This window comes from Schistocerca gregaria, chromosome 5 (assembly GCF_023897955.1).
Source record: "Schistocerca gregaria isolate iqSchGreg1 chromosome 5, iqSchGreg1.2, whole genome shotgun sequence".
In the NCBI taxonomy this organism is placed as follows: Eukaryota; Metazoa; Arthropoda; class Insecta; order Orthoptera; family Acrididae; genus Schistocerca; species Schistocerca gregaria.
In genome coordinates this window covers 59,681,573-59,695,553 of record NC_064924.1, presented here as the reverse complement: position 1 = coordinate 59,695,553, position 13,981 = coordinate 59,681,573, and positions in this window count along the sequence as shown.

The following is a 13,981-nucleotide window of genomic DNA, read 5'->3' as shown; positions in this document are numbered from 1 at the left end:
ACCCGCCGATGTTGTGCATGTGTACGATGTTACATTGACATCCAACCGCGTCTCATGGGTATGTTACTTTCTTTCGTCAGGCAGTATACACACAATGTATATGGCATTCCCCATACCCACTTAGTGGAGCACCAAAATACTCCTCATTTTCGTATCCAAGCTAATTAGACGATCACTGCATGCCGTTTTTATGCCGTTGCGATTGTAATGCCCAACAATGTATATTCCATGTTAGTGTCTCTGAACATATTTTCATCCTTATGCCAAATCAGTGCAGTGCATCTTGGAAAAGATGTTCCTGAATTATGTCTAGTAGCTGAAACAGGTGATTTTCTTTTGCTCAGAAAATATTTCATGATCAGGTAAAATTTTTTCTTGTTATCTCTTCCTTCCATCAGCAAAGGTTTCAACATCAGATAAGACTCAGCCAAGCGAATAAACATCCGTCGATAAGAACAACGCGTTATTTTACTTCCAAAGTACACAATTCAGCGGCCACGTGCGCCACAGGTTGATAACAGTTTTCCGACGCACACTTCCATATACCGATAAACAAGCTGTGCGATGAAGTTCAACGAGTAGTGCAGATAACTTAGAGACACCCCCAATTCACGTTCACGGCAAGCGTGAGAACATAATTGCGAAAGATGGTGTTACCACGATTTAAGACCACTTTGCTGACACAACAACATGAAACGAGATGTAGGGGAGGCTAACTGAAGTGTTTGATTTGTTGGGAGTATTCCAAGAATGTGAGGAGCTTCTGCAAAGGTAACCATGTACAGGACCTAATGCGACAGAATCAGAGAACAGCTGCATCGTTTGGAGTCGTTATCGAGTACTCATGAAGCTGACATCGAGTAAGAGTAAGGTCTCTCTCTCTCTCTCTCTCTCTCTCTCTCTCTCTCTCTCTCTCTTTCTCTCTGTCTCATACTTACACACACGCACACACACACACACACACACACACACACACACACACACACACAGAGGACAATGTGATCTTGCAAGACTGAATTTGCACACTATTCCACCACAAAAACGGACGACTCAATTCAGTACCAGTTTCAACAAATCCATGATATGTAATGAATATACTGAACGACAGAATACTCCCGACTAATATAAGCAGAAATGAACGCTTCCTTCAGAATCATTACAGGTGGAGGAATACCTTCGATAATTTGTATTAATTGTTTGCTAAAAATTGTTGTGGCTATTTCGTATCTAGATTCCTTTTCCTTCCGCCCCTTTTTAACTTACAGCAAGAGTCCTCAGTGTATTTCTATTCTTATTTATTAATTCACGTATTTTCGGTAATTTTGCACTGTCTTTTAAAATATGTGAACAAGAACGAAAATTTACGATGTGCAGTGTGGCGTCAGTATGATCATAACATTTTTTCTATCTGTTATTGTGTAACGAATCATTCATGTTGAAATGTACTACAGTAACGTGTCCTTCAGTCTGAATTTTTATTACTTTTTTATTTATTTATATACGAAGAATTGATTTAGATTGTTTTAAGGCACTCATCTATGTCTTACCGATACGTCACGCAACTATATAAAATGTTTTTCCCGCCACATCTTTGTTTTTTATGTTAGTTTTACACAGCTGTTGACAAACTGGACGTTGCAGAGCCAGCTTTGTGGGAGTTCTTAATATTTTGTTGTTATCTGTAAAACACATGTGCCAAGTGTTTATAATATCGCACTTCTACAAAATCAGTACTGTTACTGCTCTTTTGTTCCAGTCCTCACGCGAAGATGATCTGCAACGCAGATTGTAACCTGTAGTCGCTATATAAAAGGTTGTGATCCAAACGGTGTTAGTTTATTTGTTAGAAAGAGCAAGACTGGGTTTAATGGCCGCCGACGACTTGGTCGTTAGACGTGTAGCACAAGCTCGGAATGCTGTAGGGTAGGGGAGGAAATCGGGAGGGTCCTTTTGAAAGAAGCCATGCGTTAAGAGATTGAGACTAGAGAATCCAAATCTTGTTGCCGGACAGAGATTCGAACAGCTGCCCTTCCGAATGCGAATCCAGTGTCTTGGCACACGACAATTTTGTCTTCGCTCGAAAAGGGGAAACAGCACTATTAATAACCTCTGAGAGTGAAGACTCAGGTCTACTTTGAAAGTGCCCGTATGTCATTTATAATTAAGTGGATAATGATGTCAAACGTTTGTGACCGTTCTAGAATCTTACATCTTCCTTATGAAACTTCCCCTTTGTATATAAAGAATGACAGTGCTGGAAAAACTCTTACGTTATTTGATTTTCAATCAGCTGAGCAAAACTCAATGTACTCAGACGGTTTTCTCTTTACTTACTCTGATCATCACGAAACTAACACACAATATTTTAGCGCAACGCAATCTGACTTTCAATAATATCTACAAAAGAATGGCCCTGACTAACAATAACTTATACCTTTCATGAATCACTTACCTCGCAAAAATCGTCGTGACTCGAACTACTGCAATACAGCCAGCGCCAATACTGCCAGCTAAACAACAGTTTCTAACTACTGAATGCATAGTTAGCAAATGAAAGTTTTGATACAAACAATGTATTTACCTTAATAGTGCTCAAAAATCATTATATATATATATAATCAGTTCATGACATCTTACAAATTTCCTTTCTCTGATGGACACAGGTCCAGATCGTCCGCTCATAGTAACCTTTCAAAACTCTGGCATCCTTCTCCCCTTAACCACCACTGCTGGCGGCTCACCTCCAACTGCCCAACGCTACACTAGCAAATATTCCAACAATTAATCTAACCAGCCGTAGACTGCACACAGCGCAGTCAGCGATTTTCATACAGAGCGCCACGTGGCGTTACCAACACAGAAAACCGAAACAGCCTACTTACGCTTATGACAAATGACCCATCCCCCAAATCGCGCGATTCTTTAAAGAATAAAAGTATAAAACATTTTAGAACGTCTTAGATACGTTCAGTGGCTACTGTTGACAAAATAAGTTGCGAATTGAATTAGTAGTAACGAAGTATAAACTAGTGTTCAGGAGGTGTTAAGGTATCGCTGCGCGAGCAGCCACAGTGTAGTGAGGCACAATTTTTCTTTCCTTTCATTTTGTGTGTGTATGTGGGGGAGGGGGGCAACAGGAGCAATTATGGAAAAGCCTTGAAATTCTGTGTAAACATTCTCCGAAGTCTCGAAGTACTCTCGTTGCCAAATACTGCATCACCATACACTGGGGTGACAGAATTCATGTGATATTTCTTAACATCGCGTCGGACCTCCTTTTGCCAGGAGTACTGTAGCATTCGACGTGGCATGGACACAATAAGTCGTTGGAAGTCCCCTGCAGAAATAATGAGCCATGCTGGCTCTGTAGCCACCCATAATTGCGAATGTATTGCAGGTGCAGGATTTTGTGCACTAACAGACCTCTCGATTGTGTCCCATAAATATTCTATGGGATTCAAGTCGGGTGATTTGGGTGGACAAATCATTCACTCGAATGATTCACAATGTTTTTCAAATAAACTGCGATCACTTGTGGCCTAGTGACATGGCTCACTGTCAGCCTTAAAAATTCCATCGTTGTTTGGGAACATGAAGTCCACCAATGGCTGCAAATGGTCTCCAAGTAGCCGAACATAACCACTTCCAGTGAACGATTGGTTCAGTCGGACCAGAAGACTCAGTCCATTCCACGTAAACACAGCCCACGCCATTATGGAGCCACCACTAGCTTGCACAGTGCCTTGTTGACAAATTGGATGCATTGTTTTGTGAGGTCAGCGCCGCGCTCGAACCTTACCATCAGCTCTGGGACTCATCTGATCAATCGTCTAGGGTCGAACCGATATGGCCATGAGCCCAGGAGAGGCGCTGCAGACGATGTCGAGCTGTTAGCAAAGTCATTCGCGTCGGTCGTCTGCTGCCATAGCCCATTAACGCCAGCTTACGCTGCACCGTCCTCAGGGATAGGTTTATCGCATGTCCCACATAGGTTTCTGCTGTTATTTCATGCAGAGTTGCTGCTCCACTAGCAGTGACAACTCTACGCAAACACCGCTGCTCTCGGTCGTTAAGTGAAGACCGTCGGCCACGGGATGGTCTGTGTTGAGAGGTAATACTTGAAATCTGGTATTCGCAGCATTCTTGACGTTGCGCGTCTCGAAATACGGAGTTCCCTAACGATATCCGAAGTGGAATGTCCCACGTGTCCCACTCCAACTACCATTTCGCTTTCAAAGTCTGTTAATTCTCATCGTGAGGCTACAAGCACTACGAAACCCTTTCACACGAATCAACTGTGCAAATGACAGCTCTGCTAACGAAGTGCCCTTTTATTCCCTGCGTATGCGATACTGCCCCCATTTTTATATACGCATATTGCTATCCCATGACTTTTGTCACTTCAATATATTCTAGGTAATTTTCACGCTGTGAGTTACTCTGCCACTTATTGTATGAATGAATTTTAAACCTTAACCGTACGATTATACTTCTTTCTGGGCATTTTAATTTTTTGTATTCGGTCAATTATTGTGTGAAATACTGAAAATCTAATAACTGTTGCACCTGGGCGCCGTTAGACTGGCAACCAGCACCTGACCATTTTATCCGTTTAGGAATTCAGATATTCATAAGCAGGAGAACGAAAAAGATAGCAAAGTATGAGAATGAAAGAATATTGGACAAGGAGAAAGACCAGAAGAAACGAAGCTGCCGCGAATAACTATGCTCCTCAGGTGGCAAAATGAAAAGAAGAAGAAGGAGAAGAAGATGAAGAAGAAGAAGAAGAAGAAGAAGAAGGGGAAGAAGAACAAGAAGAAGTCATCAAACGAAACTCGTCTGTCTCACTCACATCTGTGTGTTTCTAGCAGAATAAATTTTCCTTGCAGTTTACCCGTTATCACAGACGCACCACACGTTGTAAAGGAGCATACGACCTTATCAAACACTGTGTAGCACTCTAGTCGATTGCGTGCCCCTGCTCACTTACTTAACCCCCATGCCCGCCGCACACTATCTTTCTCCTGACTCCTCCATTTTCATCTATAAACGCCAGAGCTTGCATTTATGTGTACAGGAATATGAGTTATTTACGACACAATAAAGGCATCTGTAAAAGGCTTCTTATCATTAAGTTCTTTCCAAAAAACTGTACTGAATTTAGCTCCTTCCTACATATTTCCTCGAGGCTGTTCATATTTCTGTCTGATAAAACCCGGTCATAAATTTCATCCGGGGCGTCCTATATCAGGCTACATTTTATTTTTTCCATATATCAACTGTAATTTGTAAAAAGTTTCGTTGTGATTACTCCAAGCGTATCAGGCATTAGCTTAGTCCTACATGTTACCTCCCTTCCACTCCACCACCAGTCTTACAGGTGCGAGAGTTTCATCGTTTCCGCTGTATGCTTGTTTTTTCTTCACGTAAAAATTCATGCATTTATCGGGTATTACTGGTTTCATTATCATGCAACTAAAGACTTGATTCTGGAATTGTAACACGCACAGATATACTGCTAGAAGAAACCATCGCCGAAGAGGAAGATACCAAGCACGAAGAGTTGTCCCCAACAATGTTCATGCTATACACTGCTGTCGTAGTGCCTTCGAGTACTACCACCATGGAAGCCCAGGTGAATGTCTCCCACAGTATAATGCAGCTCTCACCTGCCGGTGTCCTAGGAGCCGTCCCCCTGGACGACCAACGAGTTGGTGTCACAAGAAACGTGTTTCTTTTGTCCAAGCACTCTATTTCCGTTGATCCCCGGTACAATCTTGCAGCCACTGCAATGGTAATTCACTATGTTGTTGCGTCGACGTGGGAACACGTAGGGGTCGAACGCTGAGGAGCCCACGCTCAAAAATGTGCGCCGAGCGATGTCCTCTGAACACTTGTACTTGCACCAATAATGGAGTCAAGCACAGCCGCTTATTCTGCTTTACAGACCAGGCGGCTCTCCGACTTCCTTGTTCTGTGCCGCGAGGGGTAGCCGCGCGGTCTGAGGCGTCTTGAAACGGTCTGCGAGGCTCCCGCCGTCGGAGGTTCGAGTCCTTCCTCGGGCATGGGTGTTTGTGTCGTCCTTAGAGTAAGTCAGTTGAAGTTAATTTAAATAGTGTGTAAGCTCAGCAGTTTCGTCCCATAAGATTTTACCACAAATTTCCAAAATTTCCTTGTTCTGTGATCACTAGGGCCCGGATTTTAATTCCCTAAAAAAAGTGAAATATGCAAGCATTTATGGCCTAAAAATTAAATAAATATGACTTTAAATAATAAAATATAACTTAATAGAAGTTTATTTAAAGCATTCTTGTTTGTTTATTTAATTTTTTATTCACCATAAAATAATACAAAATTCACTTCTCAAAATATTGTAAGTATAGTTCTTTCTTTCTGTAGGGTTCGTCGCTATTTTGCATCTATTTTTTAAATGTCTGAATGTTTTATTTTCAAAATACAAAGTACAGTGAAAAGATCATCTATCGAAACAGTAAAACAATGTTTTTATTTCTCGATAGTATTTAAAGCGTTTTTACATTATTTCATACCGTATGTCAATCTTCAGTATCTGCAAAGTTGCACTGGATCACAACGTGCATGTTCAGGTTTTCCATTGTCAAAGATCTACAGCTGTCGCTGAGGATAGTTTTGTACCTGGAAAAGCTCCTCTCCACTTCACAAGACGTCACTGGAGCGTATTTGGAGGCAGCCAGGTCACTGGAGCTCAGCTTTGTTTGAGTATCTTCAAATGTTGCGGCATTCCCTGAAAGACTGTCACTAATTTTGCACAGTGTAGAATATCCAGGATTCTGTCAGACAACATTTTGCAATTTGGTTTTCACTTTGTCAGCCACATGACCAGGAGCTCGACCCAACTCACTCTGCACATGTTGCACAATACTCAGGGCATCACATAGCTGAGTGCCAACAGCTTCCAGTCGTTTGATGGTTTTTCATATCACTGAAAAATTGGCGTTGGTGTATGCCAAGTTTCGAGACAATGTATCTGTAAAAACATCTTTCACAATTTTGATAGCGCTTGATTCATCGCTATCAAGCTCACAGAAGATTGTCTTTATTTGGGTGTAGTTGGCGGAGTAATACTCAGCAGCATGAAGCCAAGAACCCCATCGTGTAAGAACAGGTTTAGGTGCTTGTTCCTTGAATTTCTGCAACCGTAGCGTAGCCTTCACATAGATTTTCTTGCCACAGGAAATTAATTTGTCCACGTTGGGTAATTTGATCGTACCTCTTCGGCAACTCTGTGCAACGCATGTGCAAGGCAAGTGGCGTACTCCATACTGGGGTAGAGAATCTGAAGCCCTTTGGCTGCTTTAGCCATATATGAAGCACCATCTGTTACAAGCAGCAAAACGTTGTCTCTTTTCACACCGTCAGGCCACAGTAGCTTCAGAGAGTTGTCAAACAAAATAGCAACATTACAGCAGAAGCCGCCTTTGTTGGCTCTGAGAGCGTTTTGTCGACTTTGCGCAACAATGTTTTATGTTCGCGAGACGACTGTTATGGTACACCGATTTTCTGCTACAGTCCTGAGAAATAAAGCTGTGTCCTAATTTATCTGTTTATCTTTTATAATAGCACGTTAAATATTGTCTCGTGAGCAATATATTCATTTTCTTATTCGTGTGTCTCGTGAGATACGAGAAAAACGGTATATGCATTTTTGGCAAAAGTTGACGGAAATATGACCTATTATATTAAAAGTTAGCCGAAATATGGCCTATTACTAAAATTTGTTGAAATATGACTTTATATGCACAATCAAAATACATTTCTCGACACTAAAAATGCCTAGATTTGTGTATAAATTGTTCTAAAATTCACCCTTTAGTTCAGAAACAAATATTACTGATGATTAAAATCCGGGCCCTAGTGATGAGTCGTGAACGTCTAACGCCTAGTCGCCCACTCGCTTGGTTTCTCCTTCCTTTGACAACTTTTTATAGCTACTCACGACAGTAACTTCGCCTTTTCCGTGCTGCTCGTTCCGGAGGCATAACTATCTGCCCATTATCAGTCAGCGGGTTGCCACATTTGTCGCCCGCAATAATTTGTCATTGGTCTATTATATGCTTACCTAACTGCAGTACTTCCCTCCAATGCCACCAGGCTGCATTCGATCTCCCTGTGGGAACTGATTAACATGTTTTGGTTATCAGTATGGATATACACTCTCAGGCAAAAAAACGACACACCACGAAGGAATCATCCGAATGGGACGGAAATCGGTGGATGTGATGTTCATGTACAGACACACAAATGATTACAGTTTCAGAAAAATTGGATGATTTATACAAAAGAAAGAGCTTTACAAATTGAGCCAAGTCAGTAACGCATTGGTCCATCTGTGGCTCTTACGCAAGCAGTTATTCGGATTGGCACTGATTGAGGTGTTATGTCATCCTGAGGGATATCGTGCCCAACTGTCCAATTGGTGCATTAGATCATCAAAATACCGAGTGTGTTGGAGGGCTATGCTCATAATGCTCCAAACGTTGACAACTGGGGGGAGATCCAGCGATTTTGCTGGGCGAGGTACGGTTTGCCAAGCAGGGAGACAAGCAGTAGAAACTCTCGCCGTGGGCGGGCGGACATTATCCTGCTGATATATAAGCTTAGGATGGCTGGCCATGAAGGCAACAAATCTAGGCGTATAATACCGTCGATGTAGCGCTGTGCACAAAGGCGCCTCGGATGACAACCAAAGGGGTCCCGCTATAAAATGAAATGGCATCCGCAATCATGACTCCTGGTTGTCGGGTCGCTTGCCAGCGACAGTCATGTTGGTACCCCACCCCTCTCCAGGGCGTCACCAAACACATCTTCAGCCTGGAATCACGTTAAGTCGAGTAGAATTGTCTTCAGTAATGAGTTCCGCTTCGAACTGAGCCCCGATGACTGGTAGAAGCCGACCTCGGAGAAGATCAGTTTGGATTCCGTAGGAATATTGGTGCACGTGAGGCAATATGGACCCTACGACTTATCTTAGGAGCCAGATTAAGAAAAGGCAACCTACGTTTCTACCATAAAAAAAGCTTTTGACAACATTGACTGGAATACTCTCTTTCAAATTCTGAAGGTGGCAGGGATAAAATACAGGGAGCGAAAGGCTATTAACAGTTTGTACAGAAACCAGAAGGCAGTTGTAAGAGTCGAGGGACATGAAAGGGAAGCAGTGGTTCGGAATGGAGTGAGACAGGGTTGTAGCCTCTCCCCGATGTTATTCAATCTGTATATTGAGCAAACAATAAAGGAAACAAAAGAAAAATTCGGAGTAGGAATAAAAATCGATGGAAAAGAAATACAAACTTTAAGGTTCGCCGATGACATTGTAATTCTGTCAGAGACAGCAAAGGACTTGGAAGAGCAGCTGAACGGAATGGACAGTGTCTAAAAGGAGGATATAAGATGAACATCAACAAAAGCAAAACGAGAATAATCGAATGTAGTCGAGTTAACTTGAGTGATGTTGAGGGAATTAGATTAGGAAATGAGACTCTTAAAGTAGTAAACCAGTTTTGCTATTTGGGGATCAAAATAACGGATGATGGTCGAAGTAGAGAGAATATAAAATGTAGACTGGTAATGGCAAGGAAAGCGTTTCTGAAGAAGAGAAATTTGTTAACATCGAGTATAGATTAAAATGTGACGAAGTCGTTTGTGAAAGTATTTGTATCGAGTGTAGCCATGTATGGAAGTGAAACGTGGACGATAAATAGTTTGGACAAGAAGAGAATAGAAGCTTTTGAAATGTGGTGCTACAGAAGAATGCTGAAGATTAGATGGGTAGACCACTAATGAGGAGGTATTGAATAGGATTGGGGAGAAGAGGAGTTTGTGGCACAACTTGACTAGAAGAAGGGATCGGTTGGTAGGACATGTTCTGAGGCATCAAGGGATCACCATTTCAGTATTGGAGGGCAGCGTGGAGGTTAAGGCCAAGAGACGAATACACCAAGCAGATTCAGAAAGATGTAGGCTGCAGTAGATACTGGGAGATGAAGAGGCTTGCACAGGATAGAGTAGCATGGAGAGCTGCATCAAACCAGTCTCAGGAGTGAAGACCACAACAACGACCAGCGAAGACGAGTCTGTAGACGCCTCGGACAGCTGTGGAATACCAAGCTGAGCGTCATCCGCTACAACAACCGACGACCAGGAGTGATGGTCTGGGGAGCCTTTTCCTTTCATAGCAGGACTGCTTTGGTTGTGTCCGCCTGCTTAGCTGGGCCGCCGGCACGGTAGCTCAGCGTGTTCGGTGAGAGGGTTTAGCTCCCCCATGTAATAAAAAAAAACTGAGTGAACGGATTAACGAACAACCTGAACAGGAGTTATCGGACATCCGCCACGAACAAAGTCAACGCACAATATAGAACAAAATGAGATTTAAAAAAAACAAAGGTGATAACGTGCTAGCCTCCCATGCAAGTGGGCCCGGGTTCAATTCGCGGCGGGGTTGGAGATTTTCTCCGCTCGGGAAGTGGGTGTTGTGTTGTCCTCATCATCATTTAATCCTCATCACTGGCCCGCAAGTTTCCCAATGTGGCGTCGAATGAAAAAAGACTTGCACTTGCCGACTGAACTTCCCCGAATAGGGGCCTCTCGGCCAACAATTCCATACGCCCATTTCCATTTTTTTCCTTTGGTTGTCATCCGTGGCGCCCTTACAGCACAGCGATATTCTACGCCCTATTTCATGGCCTTTCATGGCAAGCCATCCTCGACTTACATTTCAGCAAAAGAAGCCCTGCCGGCACACGGTGAGAGTTTCTACTGCTTGTCGTTCTGCTCGCCAAACACTAAAGGAACATTATAGGCGCGGTCATCCAACCATTTTGGGATTTTGACAATCTAACGCGCCAGTTTGTCAGAATTTTTGCGAGATGTCCCTCAAGAGAATATCCAACAACAACCAATCAATGCCAAGCTAAATAATTGCTTGTATAAGGACCAGGGATGGACCAAAGTATTATTGAATTGCCCAGTTTCTTTGAAGCTCTTTCTCATGAATAAATCGTACAGTTTCTCTGAAATTCTAATCATTTGTTTGTACATGTATATCACATACATCGATTTCCGTTCCATTCTAATAATTCCTTCGTGGTGCGTCGTTTTCTTTGTCTTCGAGTGTACTTTCAGAATTCTTCATAAAGAGTTCGTCGCTCCTGATCGAACGATCTAATGTTCTAATGTGTGTGAGTTCTTAAGGGACCAAACTGAGTAGGTCATCGGTCCCTAGGCTTACACACTACTTAAACTAACCTATGCTAAGAACAACACAGAGACATGCCCGAGAGACGACTCGAACCTCCGGCGGGAGGATCGGACGCTTAGTACAGTGTTTTTTCGCTATGTACTCAGACATAGGAGGGAGGACAGAAGGAGGAAAAGCCCACAGAGGTGGCGTACGAAAGACTGAGTACTGTGATGTGACAACGCACGACCGAATACGGCACACATTATTCATGTTTTTTTTGTTTTTTTTTTTTTTTTACTGAAAACAGGATTCCATTTTTTCTCCATCCACCGTATCACGAGACTTACAAGGGAAACCCTCCACAAGTCGCCCTATGATACAGACGAAATTTACAGAGTGAAAGAAAGGATAGAATAAAGGAACACCTATTTTGGCTTAGACGCCAACACTCAGCACTTTCCGAGAAAATAACGGTTAAAATTTCTGCGCGACTTCGTCAGTCTCTCTGCGAAAGCGTCAGCTGCATAGTGAAAAAGAGCATAGATTCGAGGTTTTGTGACCCGTGTTCAAATTCAATCTTATGTTGTTTCTTTTCCTTTATCTTTTGTAGTCGTCGATGTACGTGAGACCAACATTTTTTGTGACATCGTGAAATACAATAGATTTATTGACAACAGATAAAAGTGTTATAAGTGTTATTAAAATAGATTTTTCATCACAAATATTATGTAACTGTAGACTATTAATATTAATTGATGATGAAAAACATGGAAATTCTAGTATTTCAAATTCGTTACATAGTGGGTTGTCTGTCGATGAAATTGGAATACTGATGTGTTCACAAAAAGTAATTCTGCTAAAGTGCATGCCTTTGTGTCAAATCTGCGTTCTACACTTTTGCCGGCAGATGTAGAGTAACATTCGCTGATAACACAAGTACCCCATTCTCTTCACACAGCAAAGGGAAATCACAAATAGAAGTGATGCAATTAAAATACACGCCTCGATCCATCATCAGTTGCAGGCTGCATCTTTCGACAAATTGCTTCGATATGGATGATGATTTGCCACGAATTTATCGCCAGATAGCTGAGCTAACCATGTTGCTTTTCCTAATGGTATTCATACTAAAAATGTGTGAAAAGCAGTATGTGCCACCGCACATTTCTCGTGGTGCTCCGAATTTTTATAGTTTAAATGCTGTCGGAGTAGATGTCGTCAGCGGGAATGTGCTGGTACTCTTGAAGCGTGGTAGTCAAAATGTAAGCAAAAATTGAAATGTTAGAATTTATATTTTTCATTTTCAATTGATTCCTTATTTCTAGATTTCCAGAAGTTTTTTGACATTCTATCACACAAGCAGCTTGTAATGAAATTGCGTGATTGTGGAATATCGTGTCAATTATGGGATTAGATTCGTGATTTCCTGTCAGAGAGGTCATAGCTCGTAGTAATTGATGGAAAGTCATCGAGTTCCTTATCTATATATCAGAGTAGCCGTTTTACGTTGTTTGCAAATGATGCTGTCGTTTATCCTCTAGTAAAGTCATCAGAAGATCAAAACAAATTGCAACACGATTTAGAAAAGACATCTCCATGGTGCGAAAATTAGCAATTGACCCTAAAAAATGAAAAGTGTGAAGTCATCCACATGAGTGCTAAAGAGAATCCGCTTAACTTTGGTTGCACGATAAATCAATCAAATCTAAAGGCCGTAAATTCAACTAAATGCCTAGGAACTACATTTACGAACACCTTAAATAGGAAAGAAAACATAGAAAAGGTTGTGGGGAAGGCAAACCAAAGACTGCGTTTTTTGGCAGATCACTTAGAAAATGTAACGTGTCTACTAAAGATACTGCCTACACTACGCTTGTCCGTCCTCTTTTGGAGTTCTGCAGCGTGGTCTGGTATCCCAGATAGGATTAATGGAGTACATCGAGAAAGTTCCGAGAAGGGCACCACGTTTTGTATTATCGCGTAGTAGGGGAGAGAGTATCACAGACATGATACAAGATTTGGGGTGGACATCATTAAAATAAAGGCGTTTCTCGTTGCGGCGGAATCTTCTCACGAAATTTCAGTCACCAGCTTTCTCCTGCGAATGCGAAAATATTCAGTTGACGCCCATGTACATGGGGAGGACTAATGTCCATAACAAAATAAAGGAAATCAGAGCTCGCACCGAAAGATATAGTTGCTCGTTTCTTCCGCGCCCTGTTCGAGATTGGAATAATAGGAAGTTGCTGTGAAGGTGGTTCGATGAACCCCCTGCCAGGCACTTAAGTGTGATTTGCAGAGTATCCATGTAGATATATACGTAGACTGTGAATTATGCAAGTTTTCTTATGGCAAAATAGATTTTAATAAGATTTTAAAAAGTTATTTCTCTTGTTAATAACTCCATCGTATTTCATGATATCACAAGACACACTGATAGGGCATACAAGATGTGATCAAAAGTACCCGGACACTTACAAGTTCGTGGTACCCTCCATTGCTAATACTGTAATACAATATGGTAGTCTTCATAACAACTTCCTCTCCCGCAGGCATATGTTCCATCAGGTGCTGGAAGGCTTCTTGCGGAATGGCAGTCCATTCTTCACGGAGTGCTGCACTGAGGAGAGGTATCGATGTCGGTCTGTGAGGCGTGGCACGGAGTTCCAAAACATCCCAAAGGTATTCTATAGGATTCATGTCAGGGCTCTGTGCAGGCCAGTCAATGACAGGGATTTTATTGTCGTTTAACCATTCCACCAC